Source organism: Cebus imitator, unplaced genomic scaffold (assembly GCF_001604975.1).
Source record: "Cebus imitator isolate Cc_AM_T3 unplaced genomic scaffold, Cebus_imitator-1.0 Scaffold247, whole genome shotgun sequence".
NCBI classification, from domain to species: Eukaryota; Metazoa; Chordata; class Mammalia; order Primates; family Cebidae; genus Cebus; species Cebus imitator.
The window spans coordinates 959,918-980,835 of NW_016107562.1; the positions used below are offsets into that span (position 1 = coordinate 959,918).

The 20,918-nt window shown below is 36.9% G+C and overlaps 1 protein-coding gene across 1 annotated transcript in view; it reads right to left on the minus strand.

Moving 5' to 3' along the window:
- The window catches only part of CDC73 (cell division cycle 73), a 125,964-nt gene that overhangs the window by 71,875 nt on the left and 33,171 nt on the right, over positions 1-20,918 (minus strand). The gene's annotated exons all lie outside the window — the stretch shown is intronic.

A 20,918-nucleotide genomic window follows, 5' to 3' on the forward strand; every position in this document is an offset into this window, starting at 1 on the left:
CCCCAAGTTATTTTCCCTTCTTTTCAGCTGCTGTTTAACTGTGACAAGAATCTTTGAAAAGCATCTGCACTGGCCAGGCACGGTGGCTCACACCTATAATCCCAACACTTTGGGAGGCTGAGGCGGGTGGATCACGAGGTCAAGAGATCGAGACCATCCTGATCAACATGGTGAAACCCCGTCTCTAGTAAAAATATAAAAATTAGCCAGGCATGGTGGCACGTGCCTGTAGTCCCAGCTACATAGGAGGCTGAGGCAGGAAAATTGCTTGAACCCAGGAGGCAGAGATTGCGAGATCATGCCATTGCACTCCAGCCTGGGTAACAAGAGTGAAACTCCATCTCAAAAAAAAAAGAAAGAAAGCCATCCGCATTACTGCTTATCTCCGGCATCTTTGGGCCCTGAGGCACAACTGTAAACAGCAGGCAGGTGGCACTCAGACATTATAAAATATGCTTATTTTTAAAGCACAACTGATAATTTTGAATAGATAAAAGTAGCTGCATTTACCCATCCCACTGTTTAGTCACCTATCATTTTGTCATGAGAAGGTAAAACCAGTTTCTCCAGCCTATTTAGGTAAACTTTCTTCTTCCGTTTTTTACTGTTTAAATAGGAAATTTCACTATGAGATTAACATAGCTTTAAAAAGTAGGAAAAAAAAAAATCCTGTTGACATATATTTCTATCTCCAAGAATTTCAATATATCATTTATATATTACTCCCAGAAGGCAGATGATGTATATTAAATACTAAAATGGGACAGAAAATCCACTACCACCGAATTTTCTGTAATAAAATTGTTCGCTGCTCCCATGATGCTTCTTTAATGCTCTGTAAGGCCATGTCCTCTGTCTGCTATGCCACTTGAACGCATCCTGGGCAAATGAATCCAAGAACAACTCATAAAGAGAAGGTGCTAAAGATTTTGTGTCTGTTCATAATCGGTATCCACAGCCAAGCCTCAAAAAAGCAAAACAGTTCTTGTGTATAAAACATAATGGAGTTGAGACTATATTGCAACAAATGCCTTATTACTGGGAAAAGATCAGGGAAACAGGGTTTAGGGGACTATGTTCCTAGGGGTCACACCACCAGGAAGAAGGGCCAACAGGGTCTCAAAAGTAACCACAAAACTGACTGCCTGGGCCTGATACAATGTAACATGTTGTCTGAGTCTAGATATTAATGAACAAAGAAAACTATCCCACTGTTTCAAATTTGCTTAACATTTAAAGTTTGTTTTTAAAATGTGTTTAAATTGTATTCCTTTGTCAGAGATCTGTTTGTCTTCTGACAGGGTTAATGGAAAACAACAACAACAACAAAAACTACAATCTTCTTCCCAACAGATTCATGCAATAGAGAGAAGAGAATGACTCCTATATATTTCAGAGAGAAAGCTAATAACTGGGCAAAAAAAAAAAAGTAAAACAAGTTTTAATCAAAGGTCATAAGCAAAACCTCTAATGTAAAGTACAATTATACTTCAGTATCTGTGGGGGATTAGCTCCAGGACTCTCCACAGACACCAAAATCCACAGATGCTCAAGTCCCTTACATAAAATGGCATACTGTTTGCATATAAAATATGCACATCCTCCTGCATACTTTAAGTCATCTCTAGATTACCTATGATTCCTAACATGATTTAAATGCTACATAAATAGTTGTTATACTCTATTATTTAAGAAAAAAATAACCCACAAAAGTCTGTACTAATTACAGGCACTCTAGGTTATTATTTTTTTTAATATTTCTGATTGGCAGTTGGTTAAATCCATGGATGTGGAATTCATGGATATGGAGTGCCAACTGTCTGTATGTTTATAAGTCTATGTACACTTAATATAAACTAAAACCTAAGTTATCTTCCATCATCCCAAACTTAGTACTTTTACAGCATTCTCTATTTCAGTGCATGGCTAACCCTAGTCAATGCACTGAGTATTCTGGTATTCTGGCACACAGGAATACCAGAAATCACTTTTGCCACTTCTTTCTCTTGCTATTGCCCATATCCATTTAACCCAAAGACTCGGATCCCTACTGGAATCCATCTACTTTTCTTCATCTTGCCCCTCCTTAAAATAGCATCACTTACTTCTGAACTACTGCAACACCTTTCTAACCAGTTTCCTCATATCCACATACTCTGTTGCCAATACAAAAGTCAGAATGTTACTTTCAAAACATAAAGCCACCGCTTCGATGGCTTCTCAAGTACTCAGGATAAATACCAAAATCCCTAAAAATCCTTGGCCAGCTACAAGGTCCATAAATGAATCTCTTCCTTGCCAAAGCTAATCCCTCTACCCAATCTTTTGATCCCATTCACACCTTCTAACTCATAAATTATTCTCTCTCTCTCCCTTGAGACTGATTTAAAAGAAACAAAAAATTCCTGGACAAGGAATAGTGAATTAAAACTTGACTCAATAAAACAGTCTCACCCTTTTAAAGCATTTTCATTTCATTTAAAGGAAAATGTTTTTACAGTATCCAAGTTTTCCCTACAGTGAGAAAGGATAGTAGTGACATGGCCAGAAGGGATTCCAGAGATGGCAGGAAGTAAGATCTACAGGTCTTCATGATGGCTGGATACTAGAGATGAGAGGGAGTAAGTGGCAAGACTGATGCCTAAGACACTGGCCTGAACACTGACAGTGCCATTTACTGAGACAGGAAGCACTGTATAAAGAACCTGATTCGCCAGGAACAATGTAATAAAGAATCACCAAGCAACGTATAAAAGAATTGTCAAGTGTCACTGAGGGCCTATATATTACAAAGCATCATTAACAATAACAATGAATTATAATTTCCACTCTACACCCATATGAAAGAATGGAAAATAACTAAAAATACAATGCATAATATAGGCTTCAGATTCATTTGATAATACTTTTCAAGCAACAAATGCCAAATACTCTGTTCTCAGCACTGGAGATATACCGAAAGGCAAGAAAGACATGGTTTCTACCTTCGAATTCATATATTTAAAGAAAGATAATCAAAGAAAATGAACAAGATAACTAGAAGAAAAAGGGTTGATGAAAAAGTGGCTGATGAACTGAGATCTGAATTTTTTTTTTTCCTGAAAAAGTGGCTGATGAACTGAGATCTGAAATATGAAAAGAAATCAGTCTTATTAAGAGCAAGGGAAGAATGTTCCAGAGAAAATGGAAGGACAAAGGCTAAGCAAGAGGTGAAGAACCTGGTAAGCTGTTGACAAACTTAGAAAAAGCCACCAAAGAAGACATATAGCCAAGACTTTTCTTAATATGTACTGTCCCTTTAGGGCATGGACTTATGGATAAAGTTCAGAAGAATTTTAATGGGGAAAAAATTTACAGTTTTATTTGGATTAATCTCTAAAGGTAATTAAGATTTTCTTCATGAATGCAGATAAACCACAATATTAATATTAGCAATGATGACTTTGTCACCAACAAAATTCAGAGTTTCATATTAGAATAAAGATATCCTGAAATTATGTATGCCCATTATACTTTTAAAATCTGTTATTTATCAAATTTGTCACCAGATTGTGTCATATAATACATTAGTAAAGAAGCACAAATTATGTCATAATTGTGTTTTTTAAAAATATCTTGATGATTTTATTTTAATACAATTGGTTTTATCTTATATATTTTCTTTTATGCACTGAAAACAGTATTCAGAAGAAGAGTCACAGGATTTCCAGTCTGCCAAATGTGACAATGGCACCAAAAAGATTATGAACTACAGTAAAAGACACCTGAGATTCCTAACAAGTAAACGCAACTTACGGTGCTTGTTTGGGTTCTATTTCCAACAAATAAATTACAAAAAGACATTTTTCCGGAAATCAAAGAAACTGTAAATGAACTGTGTGTTAGACTACATCAACATTATTTTGTTGCATACAATGGCACTGTGGCTAGGTAATAGACATCCATATGTTTAAGAAAGGCTAAGTATATAGGAACAAAATGACACTGTCTCATTTTTGCTTTTAAATACTTCAGAAAAAAAGGAAGAGGTGGAACAGATAAGGAGAGCCTTTAAAAATGGTAATTATAGCATCTGTGAGATGGGAGGATAGAAGATCATGTGCTATTTTCTCTCATTATATTTATGTTAGAAATGTTTTATAATTAAGGAATTCAGAAAAAGAAGAATAAGGCATAGCATTTTAGCAGCCACTTCACAATAAGGAGCCTCTCTAAAGCAAAAGGATCACAGAGGCACTATCTATACAGAGCAAACCAGAGAAGGCAGCTCCTTTTTCTAGGCTAATGTCGTCCTAGGCCAGGCTGCATGACTTGATGAGTGTGTGATGTAACCAGGGGTTTTCCTCTTTTCTCCACCACTATGCTCAGGAAGACCACAAGAATCCCTAAAACTTGCTACAGTATTCATATCTTGTGAGTACGTACTCTATCTAAAGGCACTCATGCACACACTTCAAAGAAAATATAAACCTAAGTCTGGGCCTAGAAAACTAAGTCTTTCATCAAACTAGTGCATCTTGGTATCAGAAATAGGAAAGGTTTAGGAACAATAATCTTACAATCTTAAACTACCAAGTACCAGTTAAGTTTAAGCCTTCTATTTAGGTGACCTGACAATTCAGAACACAGGATGGCAAGGGAAGAGGGAAAAGGGTTGCAGTGCCAGGTAACTGTAGACTTCACAACTGATAGAAAGCAAAAAGTTTGAATGGAAGAGTGACAGAATGCTTGACTTAGGCAAGTGGGCCATACATGATGGTTACCAGGTTGGTAAAAAAAAAAAAAAAGACAAGAACTGAAAGAGAGCTCTTTTCATTTATGTTAATTGGGATGAACTGTCCATCTCCCTGGTCTTAGCATATTTAAGGCAGGAACACATAAAAGGCTCTACACCCTGCAGGAAGGTTGGCTCACTAATCCTCTCTTCTTCCCTAGCCTATTTATACTGACCTACAACTCAACAGTCTCTCTCCCATCAACTGCTTCTTTGTCGTTCCATTTTAAGTCTTTTCTCAGCTTGGCTGACAATACCAAAACAAAACAAAAACAAACAAACAAAAACCACCTTATAACTTTGTAATCATATGCTGTTATAAATCAGGGTATCTTAGCAAAAAATATTATCCATTATAAATAATTTTCTTAAAAAAAAAAAAAAGTACCAAAAATGAGTCAGGTACAGTGGCTCTTGCCTATAATCCCAACACTTCGGGAGGCTAAGGTGGGCAGATCACTTGAGGTCAAGAGTTTGAGAGACCAGCTTAGCCAACATGGTGAAACCCCATCTAGTCTAAAATATAAAAATTAGCCAGGTATGGTGGCATATACCTGTAGTCCCAGTTACTGGGGAGACTGAGGCAGGAAAACCGCTTAAACCCAGGAAACAGAGGTTGCAGTGAGCTGAGAACATGCCACTGGACTCCAGCCTGGCCTACAGAGATTCTGCCTCAAAAAAGCAAATAAAAATCAACTCTGTTTAACATTAAGCAACCAAAAATTCATAAATTTTGTATTCTTCCAACACTAAGAAATACACCTTTTTTTTTTTTCATTTATTAAAAAATATTGATTGTTACGGTATGCAGAATGGCCCTTCAAGGGCTTCCATGCCATAGCCCCCAGAACCTGTGAATATTTTAGCATTACATGGCAAAGTTACTTTGCAAATAACTTTAGAATAGGGAGATCACCCTGGATTATCCTGACTGACCCAATATAATCACACAGACCCTTAAGAGGGAGAAGAGTCAGAGAGAAACACAGCAGAAGAGGAGAACATGGCATAGTCAAAGTACAAGAGGGACTATATCCACCACTGCTGACTTTCAAGGTGAAGGAGGCCATCAACCACGTGGCCTCCTGAAGGTGGGATTAGCCCTCAGTTTACATCCAGCAAACGAACAAGGACCTCAGTCTTAACATCACAAGGAACTGAATTTGATCAACAACAGGAATGAACTTGGAAGTGGGTCCTTCCCCTCAGTTTCCAAAAGGAACACCATTCCTGCTAACACCTTGACTTGAGCCTGTGAGACTCTAAGCAGAGGCCTCTCTCTAGCCACAATATATCTGAAACTTGGATTTACAGATAGTAAGTATTCTAAGGTGCCAAATTTGTAGCAATTTGTTACTGTGACAATAGAAAATGAACAGAGGTATCTACGTTGTTCCAGGAACTCTGCCACATACTGGAAATATAGCTGGGACCTAGACAGACTGATACCCTGATATCTGGGACACAGTCTCAACCATGTGCAGTGTTCAACAGAGGTCAGTTCTTTCTTGATCCTGTTTGCCCATAGTTCCTAATGCAATTTGCTTGCCAGTGTGTGCCTCAGTCTCCACAGCTGGAAGACAGCAGTAATCACACGGGGCTTTTCTATGGAATTAAGGTGTCAACATTTGTGAGTTATCATCCATATAGTCCCTGGATGACCTGTGAAGACTTAACTGCCTCCTGATGCTGAAATGCATCTCCCACAAAATGCAGCTGTGCCCCTCCGCTCACAGATGTGGTTTGGAAAGATGCTATCTCCAGTTCAGGGGGTAGTACCTATTTGATGAGACAATTAATTCACCAAAAGTAACTCAACAAAAGCAAAAAGTGACAAATAGGATCTAATTAAACTAACGAGCTCTGCACAGCAAAAGAAACTATCAACAAACAGACAACGAACAAAATACAGGAAAAATTTTGCAAACTATGCATTGCATTCAACAAAGGTCTAATATCAAGCATCTATATGGAACTTAAACAAATTTACCAAAAACAAAATCAAACACAAAAAGCAGGCAAAGGGCATGATCACTTTTCAAAAGAAGACATACATGTGGCCAAGAATCACATGAAAAAATGCTCAACATCACTAACTAGTAGAGAAACAGAAATCAAACCACAATGAGATACCATCTCACACCAGTCAGAATGGCTATTATTAAAAAGTCAAAAAATAACAAATGCTAGCAAAGTTGTATAGAAAAAGATAAGCTTGTACATTCTTGGTGAAAGTGTAAATTGTTCAACAATTGTGAAAGAAACTGTGGTGATTCCTCAAAGACCTAAAGACAGAAATACCACTTATCCCTGCAATCTCATGACTGGGTATGTACTCAAAAGAATATAAATCATTCTATTATAAAGACACGTGCAGGCATATGTTCGCTACAGCACTAGTCACAGCAGCAAAGACATGGAATCAACCTAAATATCCATCAATGATAGACTGGATAAAGAAAATGTGGTACATATACACCATGGAATACTATGCAGTCATAAAAAATGAGATCACATCCTTTGCAGGGGCATGGATGGAGCTAAAGACCATTATACTTAGCAAACTAACGCAGGAACAAAAAACCAAATACCACATGTTCTTTTTATAAGTGGGAACTACATGATAACACATGGATGCATAAAGGGGAACCACACACACTGGGGCCTATCAGAGGGTGGAGAGTAGGACAGAGAGGATCAGAGAAAATAAAAAATAACTAATGGGTACTAGGCTTAATACCTGGGTGACGAAACCATCTGTGAAACCCCCACTGGGTGATGAAATAATCCCCCATGACGCAAGTTTACCTATGTAACAATCCTGCACATGTACCCCTGAACTTAAAAGTTTAAAAAAAAAAAAAAAAAAAAAAAAAAAAAGAATTACAATTACAAAACGGATCACACTAAGAAAAAATACACGTCAGGATTTTTTTTCAAAAACTCATTTAGAAATACATCTTATACCGCCTCTTAATGCTTTATAAAATCCAACTCCATTATTAACAAATCTCACTTAATATTCTTGCATCTCATAAGATAAACAGAAAAGTAATTTTATCTATAGTACATAGGCATTAGCCATTATGCAACTACCTCCATTCTTAATACTGACTGACTGACTGAGACAGAGTCTTGCTATGTCGCCCAGGCTGGAGTTCGGTGGTGCAATCTTGGCTCACTGTGACCTCTGCCTCCTGGGCTCAAGCGATCCTCATACTTCAGTCCCTTGAGTAGCTGGGATCACAGGCATGTGCCACCACAGCCAGCTAATTTTTGTATTTTTTTAGTAGAGACAGGGTTTCACCACGTTGGCCAGGTTGGTCTCAAACTCCTGGGCTCAAATTATCTGCCCACCCTGGCCTCCCAAAGCGATAGGATGAGCTACCATGCCCGGCCTCGTTCTCACAAATTTAACATTGTAAGTTCGTATTTTTACTTAATGCATGTGCCAGGTATGGGTGTGTTTAAATAGTATCCTTCCTAAAATTCATCTGAACATCAATTTCTAAGGATGCAAAATTGGACAACTACTAATTAATTGAATTAGAAAAAAAAAAAGCTGCCTCTATATCCATTGATAAAAATGTAAGTCAGGAGTAAGCAAAATACAGCAGAGGTGGTTTTAAACAACAGAAATTTAAATTTAAAAACAAGAGAAATTCAAATTTCAGCAACTATAAAGATTTACTGTAACGCAACCAAACTCATTCATCTACCTATTGTCTATGACTGCCTTTAAAACAGCAGAGGTTGGCACGGCACGGTGGCTCATGCACTTTGGGAGGCTGAGGCAGGTGGATAACCTGATGTCAGGTGTTTGAGACCAGCCTAGCCAACATGGTGAAAACTCGTCTCTACTAAAAATACAAAAATTAGTCGGCCATGGTGGCAGGCACCTATAATCCCAGCTACTCAGAAGGCCGAGGCAAGAGAATTGCTTGAACTGGGAGGTTGCAGTGAACCAAGACTGCACTACTGCATTCCAGCCTGGGCGACAGAGTGAGACTCTGTCTCAAAAAAAACCGAAAAGGACAGCGTTAAATATGGACAACAGAAACCTTATGTGGTACTCTCAGGTTTAGTTGGCACAATGGAAATCACAAAAATTGCTTTACCTTACTTTAATCCTTCAAAAAGTATGTAACCCTAAATTTAGTTTGTCCCCTCCTGTTTATCTCTATATCCCCAAGGCCTGCAATACTGCCTGGCACACAGCAGGAACACAACATTTCCTGGATGAATGTAAAACACAGCATTTTGTGTGTCAAGCATTTTGCCACATAAGGACATTTGAATTTTATTTTTTTAAGTACTGGTATCTACCCATCACATTAAAACAAAAAGTGGCTGGTACCTACCCATCATATTAAAACAAAAAGAGGCCAGGCACAGTGGCTCACACTTGTAATTCCAGAACTCTAGGAGGCGAAAGTGGGCAGTTCACTTGAGATCAGGAGTTTGAGATCAGCCTGGCCAACATGGTGAAACCCTGTCTCTATCAAACATACAAAATTAGGTAGACATGGTGTTGTGTACATGTAATCCCAGCTACTCAGGGGGCTGAGGTGAGAGGATTGCTTGAACCAGGGAGGCAGAGGTTGCAGTGAGCCAAGATCACACCACTGCACTCCAGCCTGGGCAAAGAGAGTGAGAGTCTGTGTCAAAACATACACACACACACACACACACACACACACACACACACACACACAAAGAGAAAAGCAGTATATTCTTTAATGGACAGTAAAATTAAGATGGCAAAGCACTGTTTACCATCTAAAGCAATGACACTATAACTGTACTAAAATAATACAACATAAATATTACCAGACTAGGCACTCATCACAACATTCCCAACTGACATGAAAGCAATGGTCAGAAAAATGAAAAACTTTAAAATGGAGTATCTCATCACAAAATTTCTTTACAAAAATTAAAATCAGGCTGTGATGCAGAGTCGAGAGGTTCCTTGTTAGGTAAGTAAGGAAAATGGTTGATCGATGGTGAATTAATTAAATTTGATTTGACTGAAGCAGCCAAAAAAATGTACTCAGAGAAAATAAACTTGTTTATGACTATTATTAGCCTTTAGCTACGGGGCTTAATGGTTGAGGTCACTGTGTAGCAACATCAATTGTCAATCAGAAGTCAAGGCAAATGACTGAGTTGTCTTTGGCTCTTGTTAACATGTTACTAATACCACTCAGCTGTTTATTCGAGGAGTCCAAGTCATGTTTTGAAGTGGCTGAGGAATTAGCCTCTATTAGTAGTCTACATAAAACAACTACAGGCAGGAATAATTTCAGAGTAGTTCAGAAAATACTAATGAAGTACAACCTGAAAGGGTATCTGTAACAAACGGTAGTTAAAAATGTGTGGAGCTTAAAACAGCTTAGTTGGGCAAATTTAGTCCATCTAATAATTCTACTTGATTATTTTCTTGATATTTACAGATTTATCACCGCCAATGGACATTCCCAATTACATAATGAATTTTGAAATAATACACAAAATCTCATTATAAACCAGCACTAATGAATGTTTGCAATGAATTTTGATAATAGAGAATACTAACTTGGAACTTCAATTAAGCAAAATGTTATCCCTCACACCCAAAAAGAAATTCCATTATTGCCATTATCAAACCAGTATTACAGATGATTATCATGCATTGTACTTGCCATTAAAAATTTGTGAAAATTTGACTTACCTCTCATTACATAAGTACCTACATAATTTATTTGATTTTGTCTATCGGTTGTAAGCCTAAAATACTACTTTCTGGCTCTTTAAAGAAGACGTTTCTCAATCCCCAATTTAAATCACTACATTTAAACCACTTTAAATCACTGTAGACTAAAAAACTGTAAGGCAATAACGAAAATACACTGAAGACTGGGCATAGTGGCTCCCACCTGTAATCTCAGCACTTTCAAAGGCCAAAGCAGGAGGATCGTCAGCAACCAGCCTGGGCAACACAGTGAACCCTGTCTCTACAGAAAATACCAAAATTAGCTGGGTGTGGCAGTGCATGCCTGTGGTCCCAGCTGAGGTGGGAGGACTGATTGAGCCCAGGAGACAGAGGCTGCAATGAGTTCTACTGCACTTCAGCCTGAGTGATAGAACAAGACCCTGTGAAAGAAAAGACAGAGAGAAAAAAAAAAGAGAGAAAGAGAAAGAGAGAGAAGGAGGAAAGAAAGAAAAGAAAGAAAAGAAAGAAAAGAAAGAAAGAAAGAAAGAAAGAAAGAGAGAGAGAAAGAAAGAGAGAAAGAGAGAAAGAGAGAAAGAGAGAGGAGGGGAGGGAGGGAGGGAGAGAAAGAAAGAGAAAGAGAGAAGGAAAGAGGGAAGGAAGGAAGGAAAGAAGGAAGGAAGGAAAGAAAGAAAGGGTACTTAACGTATACAAACTCCTGCTATATTATTTATTTTTGTTCATACCTGACTCTTCATTTTTACATTTTCATAAAAAAAAAATTCACATTACAGTTTCTAAGAGTTCAGCTTAGATAACACTGAATAGTTTTGGAAATTAGGTTTTATGACAGACTTGATAATTGCTTTTTAAAGAAGTCAACCTAAAATTACAAGGCATAACAGTGCTTACACGTAAAACTCATCATGAAAGGATGGCTGGCTTATTTTTATGGGCAAACACCAAATATTAATACAGCGTAAGCAAGTTAAAGCACATATAAGAATGGTACGTTGTTCCTTATAGACCAAATGTTAGCATGCTCAGTTTAAATGTTACCAGTGGAGACCTCGACCACATTTTGATCAATTTTATGCATGTGTGGGAGGGAGAGAGAGGTCTGAATGCATGTGCATGCATCCAAGGGTGAAAGAGGGAAAAAGGCAAATTATTTTCTTCCATTACTGAAAATGGTTCTGGTAATTTCACTAAATACACTTTATGTAAGTATAACCAAATGAGTAAAATGTAAACAAAATTTTCTACACAATCCACCAATCATTCTTACAAAAACTATTTCATGCTTTGCAATTATACTATGCAAATCTTCACATCTTTCAAATATGTCTCAGCAGAATTTTTTAATGTGGCCATCCTGAGGCTGTGTAAAACGTTCATCCCAACATATAATTATTATTTATCTACTGATAAAGTCTTCTTTATACTTCTCTATTTGTGCTTTAACCATATTTGATTTTTTACTCATACTGACTACATTCTAAATCTTAAGTACTTTTACACACTGCTAAGAAACAAATTGTACTTATCTTTGCAGCATTGAAATTAGTGATTAATTGGAAGGGTAAGGTTTAAGTAACCTCCTTAATTTGACTATCACCCTCTAATAAGTGAAAGGTAGAGAAACTGATTTCTGTGCTGAGGAAAGTGGCATACAGCTGCAGTCTCAGGTAGTGAGAGGCTAAGGCAGGAGGATAGCTTGAGCCCAGAGTCCAAGGCCAGCCTGGGCAACAAAGTGAGACCCCATCTCTTTAGAAAGAAAGAAAGATTTCCAAAACCCGGCAGGAAATCCCTGCTCTTCTTTCCCCTTACTAATCAACAAAACTAAATGTGACTAATCCTAAATTTACAGCTCAAACTTGCAGCAAGGTCATTCTACTGCTCCTACCCGCTCCAGTGATAAATCAGATCCTTTGGATATCTACATTATGAACTCCAAATTCAAAAGAGCTAGTTCCCTCACCAACACTTTTAACAAATCAAATAGAATGGAATGAACCACAGTCCTAAAGCTGATTCAGTAATGTACACATTTAAAGAAATAATATATCATATCCATCAGGAGAGGGATTAGTCATACACAACAAGGAATAGAAATCACAACGGCAAATGATGACAAAACCTATCTAAGCAGTGCCCAAGGGGAAAGGTACCCTGGCCTTGCAACAAGTCTTTTTTTGATGAAGAGTTAAAAATAACGGACTACTTCAACACCATTAAACCTCTGAAGGATGTAATTCATTATACATTCATTACGCAGTATACTATGATTTTCAATGTAGCTTTACACAGAGAACATGTATTTGCTAGAGGTGAGAATCCAGTGCCCTTGTTAATTACATTTATTACTGAAAATTAATAAATCAATATTTGATTTCAAATGCTACTCTCATAAGCTTAATTAAAATGAATCAATTTCTCATGCTATACTAACATTACCTAGTTTCTCAGCCTTTGTCTGGGCTACAGCAAATTACTAACTTTAAAGCCCCCCCTATGAGACAACTTGAGATTCAGGCAGCTGATGAACCATAGGCAACAAAACCTCTGCACTGCTGCTCATCACCAGCAGTTATTTCTCCTTTGGTCTGCCACAAAGAAAAGATGTTGACTGAAACTGTGCAGATATGTAGAACCAGTTACTATGTACTGGGATTGGTCTTAAACCATCTACAAAAGGGTTCTAACATAAAATGTAAATGTAATACTACCAGTATGACACAATGAAGCATAGTTTTGTAAAATCTACTATACTATAATCTTTTTAACACTGACGTTTAAAGCACTAAAAAAATTATACAAACTTACTGTATCATTATACAAAATATTAATAATGACTCGTTAGAAATAATACAAATGTATGTCAGGTGTCCTAAAATTGGTATCAATTTATTGGAAAGTATTAGATCATTTATATCTACTACATTTAACCTAGTTAAAGAAAAATATTTTCCAATATCAAGTTACTTAAATAGTTAAGTTTCTGAAGTTCTTCTTAAAACAGCTTCTTTGAATGGGGACAGGGAGGCCTTCATTCTGTTGCCCAGGCTGGAGTGAGTAGCGCAATCACAGCTCCCTGCAGCCACGACCTCCTGGGACTAATCGATCTGCCTGCCTCAGTCTCTTCAGTATCTGAGACTACAGGTGCACACTACCATCCCTGGCTAATTTTTGAATTTTTTGTACAAACAGGATTTTGCCATGTTGCCCAGGCTGGTCTCAAACTTCTGGGCTCAGCTTCCCAAAGTGCTGGGATTACAGGCATGAGCCGCTGCGCCCAGCCTGTTAACTTTTGGCGGGGGGGGGGGGTGGTGGGAAATACACATATATACACACGCGCGCGCGGGCACAAGAGGTCTTGATGAATTATAATGTACCTACAAATGTGCTATCAGAGTAATTGGCTATTATTCTGTCACTGTATTTAAAACTCAGTAACTCCTAAGATACTGTGAAGTATCTTGTATGGCCTTTCAAGATTGCTAAAATATTATAATCATATCAGGAGCTGAATGAGGGATTATTTTCTAAAAGCCATCTATAGAACACAGTAAGAATGCAGTAACTTCTGAAAGATCAAAGAGCTGCTTAATTTTACCTCCCAAGTTTGGTATACTGAAATATATTAGGAATTCAATTCCAGGATATTTGTGGCACCACATATAAGGCAGAAATGACAAAAAGACACTGTAGAAAAATGGGAGCGTCTAATCAAAAATACCAAATTTGGGGAGGTAAATGATTATAGGATTGATCATGTTCAGAATTCACTGTACAGGATGATAAAAGACTGAATCAATTCTAATGGTAATGTGTAAAAATGTTAAACTGTCAGGGCACAGTGGCTCACACCTGTAATCCTAGCACTTTGGAAGGCCAAGGCAGGCGGATCACTTGAGATCAAGAGTTCGAGACCAGCCCAGCCAACATGGTGAAACCCTATCTCTACTAAAAATACAAAAAATAGCCAGGGCATGGTGGCACATGCCTGTAATCTCAGCTACTCGGGAGGCTGAGGCAGGAGAATTGCTTGAACCTGGAAGGCAGAGGCTGTAGTGAGCTGAGATCGTGCCACTGCACGCCAGCCTGGGCGACAGAGTGAGACTGTGTCTAAATAAATAAATAAAGTTAAATTGACTTGATTTCAAAATAAAACTCCAATTTGATCTTATATACAGTTGCAAAAATCTAACTGTAAAAATAAAAGCTTTTTCAATGACACTATAAAATATGACAAGCAAAACAGTTACCTGAGTACTATGGTAAGACTTTTGTCTCTAATTAAAACTAAAGTTTTCATTTCTAAGCATTTTAAGTGAATATGTCTTCAATGGATTCAGTGCAAAGCACCATTCTGAAATTTCAAATAAGAACTTAGTTTCTAAACAGCAAGATATGTCCAGAACAGAAGCAAGTAAGAGCTTAAAAACAAGCATTTAAAATAAACATGGGAACAGTCACTCACAGAGGAACATGAGATGCAGGAAAGACAAGAAGAACAACACTAAAAGAAACATCCATCAAGAAAAAGACCTGGAAAAGAAACCAAAACCTAGAATTAAAGATCAAATGAGGTTTGGTAGGATGGGGGAGGGGAGAGGGTACCAACTAACTAGACACTCCAGTGAATACTAAGACAATTAATTTTAAAAATTTGAATGCAGGAATTACATAAAAGACTAAAAAGTCACTCAAGATCTCAATCAATTTACAAAGACCCAGAAATTGATCTAGCAAACTAAAGCTCAGTCAGCAATAGCCAATGGAAAGTTCCCATCAAGGACATACCCAAACACCTAAACATAACATGCTATTAAAAATACTAAGTTTTTTCATCTGAACCAAGTGATTTAAAACATCTGTCCTAAAGTTAAAGGAGATATTAAAGATTAATCTTTGCTCTTCAAAATAATAAAGAGAAATGTATAAAAGCATTTAGATGTTAAAGAACAGTAGTGGCTAATCTAAAATACAAGGAGGAGTCAGAAATTAAAAGTTATAAAATATGTTTAACACTGACACTAATTTTGCTAAAACTTAATGAATTAAAGTTGCACTGACACAGGTAAACAGAAATTGGAATAAAAAGTTCCATTAAGCTGAAAGAAAACTAAAATCTCTGTACAATTCTGAGAGTCATATATAGTTGCATTATATACTGAACTATAATTAAGAGAATACATGTAATCGAAATGAAGTTTCATAGTATAAATTGTTATCTAGCAAAATACATTTCCAAAGTGGTTTCTATGTTTCCTATTCTTACAATGATCAATACTACAACATTTTAAGACAAAGTGATGTTAAATTTATTATTAAAAATTATACGATTTCCAGATGACTCTGATACATGAGCCAACAATAACTTTTCTTTGTTTCTTTCTAAAATAAATCTTGAGTGTTTTGTGATTGTGGCATTAATTCCACAGTCACTGGTAGAATAATTTTATGTTGCAGATATTAACTAAAATCTCTAACATGTTTTGGGTAAACCAACAGTCATTCTTTAACAAAATACAAAGCTAAATTGAATTCAATTGTACAGGTTTATATAAACCTAACCAGTGTGCAATGGATTTTCAAAAAATCTGTTAAGATACAGAAACTAAACCACATAATCTTCGCTTTACATGTATTAAAATTTCCTGACACATGTTAGTATGTTCTGTTGCTGTAACTCATTTTTCTTGAAGTACATTAGCACCAAAATGCTAATTATGCTGACAAAATATTAAGGTTAAATCAGATTGTAACACCTCTTACCACAAGAAAGGCATGAAATGATTTAATATTTACCCATGTAAATAAATGTTCAGTCTAAATATTAGTGAATTAGAGAATAAGACTATACCTGTATTATTCCGTATAAAACATTACAAAATATTATATATTTTAATATAAAAACATTTATGCCGTAACTACAACTAATTCCATACTACAATCAAAAAGCAGTGAAAGGAGGTGGGCACAGGTGGCTCACCCCTATAATCCAAACACTTTGGCAGGTCAAGGCAGACAGGTCACTTGACGTCAGGCGTTCAAGACCAGCCTGGCCAATACAGTCTCTACTAAAAATACAAAAAAAATTAGCCAGGTGTGGTGGTACACGCCTGTAATCCCAGCTACTTGGGAGGCTGAGGCAGAACAATCGCTTGAACCTGGGAAGTGGAGGTTGCACTGAGCTGAGATCACACCATTGAACTCCAGCCTGGGTGAGACAGGGAGACTCCGTTTCAAAAAATAAAATATAATTTTTAATAAGCAGTGAAAGGGACAATGCTAAACAAGGTATAACTGGACACATTTAAACCTCAAAACAAATCCCTAAGGAAGTTATACCATCTTTCTGATGAGAAAACTCGGGCTTGATTTGCAACAAATCATAATAGAAAGTTCTCTCTTGTATCTTCCTTATTTTAAAACTTGGTCCAAATCTATAATCACAACATTATCTGCAACCCCACCCCTGCCTTAAAAAAGCTGGAAAAATCACAAGCGGGAAATTACTATAAAAGGGATATAAAGGATTTTTTATGAGTACCATTTGTTGAATCTATTTGTGCTAAAAGAGAAAAAAAATTCCCTATTCGCTTTAGTGATAGTTTCTTAGAAAAGTCCATGAAAACGCTATCTAACAAAAAAACTGTACAGAACACACAATATGTTAATACCAAAGTATGACTTCATGTAGCAGGTAGTAAGTATAAAAAATAAACTTTCAAATCTTAAGGGATACAATGGACAATAATATCCCTGGGATTAACAGCTGGGATTACTATTTTAATTTTTACATTTTGTAAACAGTTTTTACATAAATAAAAAAACAAAATAATGCTTCACTTAAGGAGTACACCTTTATACTGCTTTGGCGGACACATGACAGAACCACTTTGTTCCCTGAAATATCAAGACAAGCAACAAGTTTTGAAAATTATTTCAAGTGTAATACAATATTCTCAGAGAAAAATATGCCAGTCTAAACACAGAGTGCAGAAAATACATTTTATAAAAGTAATATTCTTACTTATAATTCTGACTACATATTAAAATCCTGAACACTTTATATACTTTTCAGATGAAAGTTACTTAATTTTTTTATTTTTAGAGACAGGGTCTTGCTGCTTTGCACAGGTTCTCCTAGACTCAAGCGGCCCTCCTGCCTCAGCCTCCCAAAGTGCTAGGATTGCAGGCGGATACCACCATGCCTGGCCAGAAAGTCAGTAACTTAAAACTAAAGAAATAACATTTCTTTCTATGTATGAGTCCTAATGGATGGAAGAAGCTAACCTAGTTATTACCCTCCTTACATAACTTATTTGCAGCTACTTTCTCTCAAAGGTGAAAGATCTCTGCTATAAGATAACAATATAAAGCTGTTGTAAAAATATCCCAATTACTTGAGAGAAAAAAGATTACAATATTTATAGTCTTCATAACTTTGAATAAAAATTGTACCACTAACAATATTAAATACATATTATAATAATAAATACAATTAATTATAAGTACAATAAAGCTACCTACATTTTACATATAAGTCTAATTGAGTTTACAGAATCATAAATTAGTAATATAAGTAGCTACCATTTGTTAAGCCTTTGTGCTAAGCATGTTATCAATGTCTCCTTTAATCCTCAACAACACTATTATGTAAGTTCTATTATATTTATTGTAAAATAAAAACAAGATCACTGAGAGAAAGGTTAAATAACCTTCTCCACTCCACCAGCAGAATGAGGGGTAGAACTGAGAATCAAAGCCAGGACTGACTTCAAAGCCTCATTTTTGCTGTAATTCCAACCGATTATCTTATCTTTAACAAATTGGCACTGCCTCTAGAGCAGGGAGTGCTCCAACTGAATGGCCAAAACAGTCTAGGAATGTAGCAGAAATAAGTAAAGGTGGCTATATAAAAGACAACAGACTGGTGAAGCCTGTGGCAATCTAGAGAAAACTCTTATCTAAAGGACGAAGCTCCTGCTCATGTGGATGTGGGTGTTGCCATGTGAGACTACAGACCCCGTACCAGTCATGCCAGATAGATTTTAAGGAAGCTAGAAATCCAGGCTGTTTATGTGATAAGCTCTTATTTTTAAATGGTGATGAATAAGATACAAATTTAAGTTACAATGGATGCCTAATCAAACATAATCTGGGGCCACATTTAGATTGGCACGATGAATGACTCCAGAAGCATGCTACCTTACAATCTTCTTCCTGCCTGTTCATAAATGTTAGTGTAATGTAATGTACACTTACATTTATGAACAGGCAGGAAGAAGAAAAAGAAACTTTCCTACAAGCAGGCAGGAGAAAGAGAAACTTGCCTACAAACAGACAGGAGGAAGAGAAAGAAAGAAAAACTTCCCTACAAACATCCTTAAAACCTATCCAATAACCAGTCTCCTTTCATATCTTTCTAGTCCCCATGCTCTCCCCATCACAGGGCTTTTACTCCCGCTTTTTGTTTACCGCTCCTACAATGGGTTTTCCTGTCATCACCAAGTTAAATCCTACGTAAAGTTCCGATCTTCTTCAAGCATTACCTCCTCAATGAAGTACTCTGACTCCTGCAATAAATCCCCCAATTTTAGGCTCCTGTTGTACAATGTACCTGTAACACTTGGCACAGTCACAATGTTATAGTGTGACTAATGTGTCCCTCCCCAACCAGATCATAAAGTCCGTAAGAATATGTCTGGTTTTGTTCATCATTGATGTCCCAACACCCAGCACAGTGCAAGGCACACAGCATGCACTCAACAAATATTTGCTAAAGGAAAGAGGAAGAAAAGGAATTAGAGCCCTAAGAAGACAGCCTTAAAAAATTCTCCATTATCTGCTGGGCTGAACTCTACACTCAACTCCAGAACATTACGGCTACTATAGCACTCCCATAACACTTCAAGCAGAGATGAACACCACATTAATCAACCAAATGAGAATGAAGGAAGGCTTTATAAAACAGTGGTGGGATGGGGAGGGTACTAATGTATGTGTTCCTGCTTTTAGAATATAACCTGGTTTACAGACTGAGATTCTAGATCTCCTGAGAGTTGATGGTGATATTATTACACCTCTAACAAATTCTATATAAATCTACATAAGTTTACTTACTATCAGAAAAATCGTTGCCCAAAGCATGCTTATTGTAAGAGCTACGATGACTATTGGAATAAATTCAAGTAAAGATCTTAAAGGAAAGCTTTTAATCTCTATAATTGCAGGGTGTGAGATGCTTCTTCAAAAATGAGGACCGTAAGGTAATCAAGAGTCCATGACATCTACTAAAAACATACAGAGGTTAGAGTTTGTAACCCTTCCAATTGAACATAACAGGCCAGACAGGTTAAAATGAAGTGGTTCTCAATGCAACTACCAAATCCTTATTAACAAGAGTGAACTGTGATCATCGTCTTCTAACTCTTTCTCCAATGGAACCATAAATAGGTTCCTTGCTACAGCTAACAAACACAGGTCTTCATCATCATCTCTTATTTACCATATAATAAAAAACTTTGTCAAGTGACATTTTCTTTGTCTAATACGACCCTTTCACAAAACGAACCCATGAAAATATATTGTTATTTCCGCCACTGAATGGTTTCTACATCCAACATATAATTCTGGACAGTTTCACTTAACCTGATTCTATGCAACACTAGTTCTTTCCAAGAATCTTCTCTAGATGTTAGGGTAGGGGTAAACTTGGGAGGTTAAATAAGCTTGGGAAAGAATGCAAATTCCTCAAATTTAGATCCTCTTTCATCAAAAACAATGAGATTCCTGAACCACAAAATCTGTTTAATCTAGTGGTTTTTTCTGTTTGTTCTGTTTTGTTTTGAGACAGAGTCTTGCTCTGTCACCCAGACTAGAGTGCTGTGGCACAATCTTGACTCACTGCAGCCTCCTGGGTTCAAGTGATTCTCCTGCCTCGGCCTCCTGAGTAGCTGGGATTACAGGCATGCACCACTATGCCCTGGCTAATTTTTGTATTTTTAGAAGCTGAGGTTTTGCCATGTTGACCAAGTTGGTCTTGAACTTCCGCCTTGGCCTTCGATAGTGCTGGCATTATGGGCCTGAGTTGCTGCACATGACCTAACCTAGTGTTTCTTAAACATTATAGAACCCAAGTAACAAATTTGGGGGAAAGGTTCCAAACTTGGAAAAGTTCTCTAGCAAATCAACAATTTCATGGCTTGGGCCTCTGGAACCTTTACTATGAAACATATTTCCTGATCTAAGTCAAAAATTAACCTCAAGCCCAACTATACAAACTTGTAACTTTAAAGATACCTAGGTTTCTGTTGCTATAATAATTCTGAATAATTCTTATTTTCATAAAATATTACGAAAGCACCCTCCCTGGGCCTTTACTTCTATAAAAATTTTCACTAACTCATGATTCTTTTTTTTTTTTTTTTTTTTTTTTTT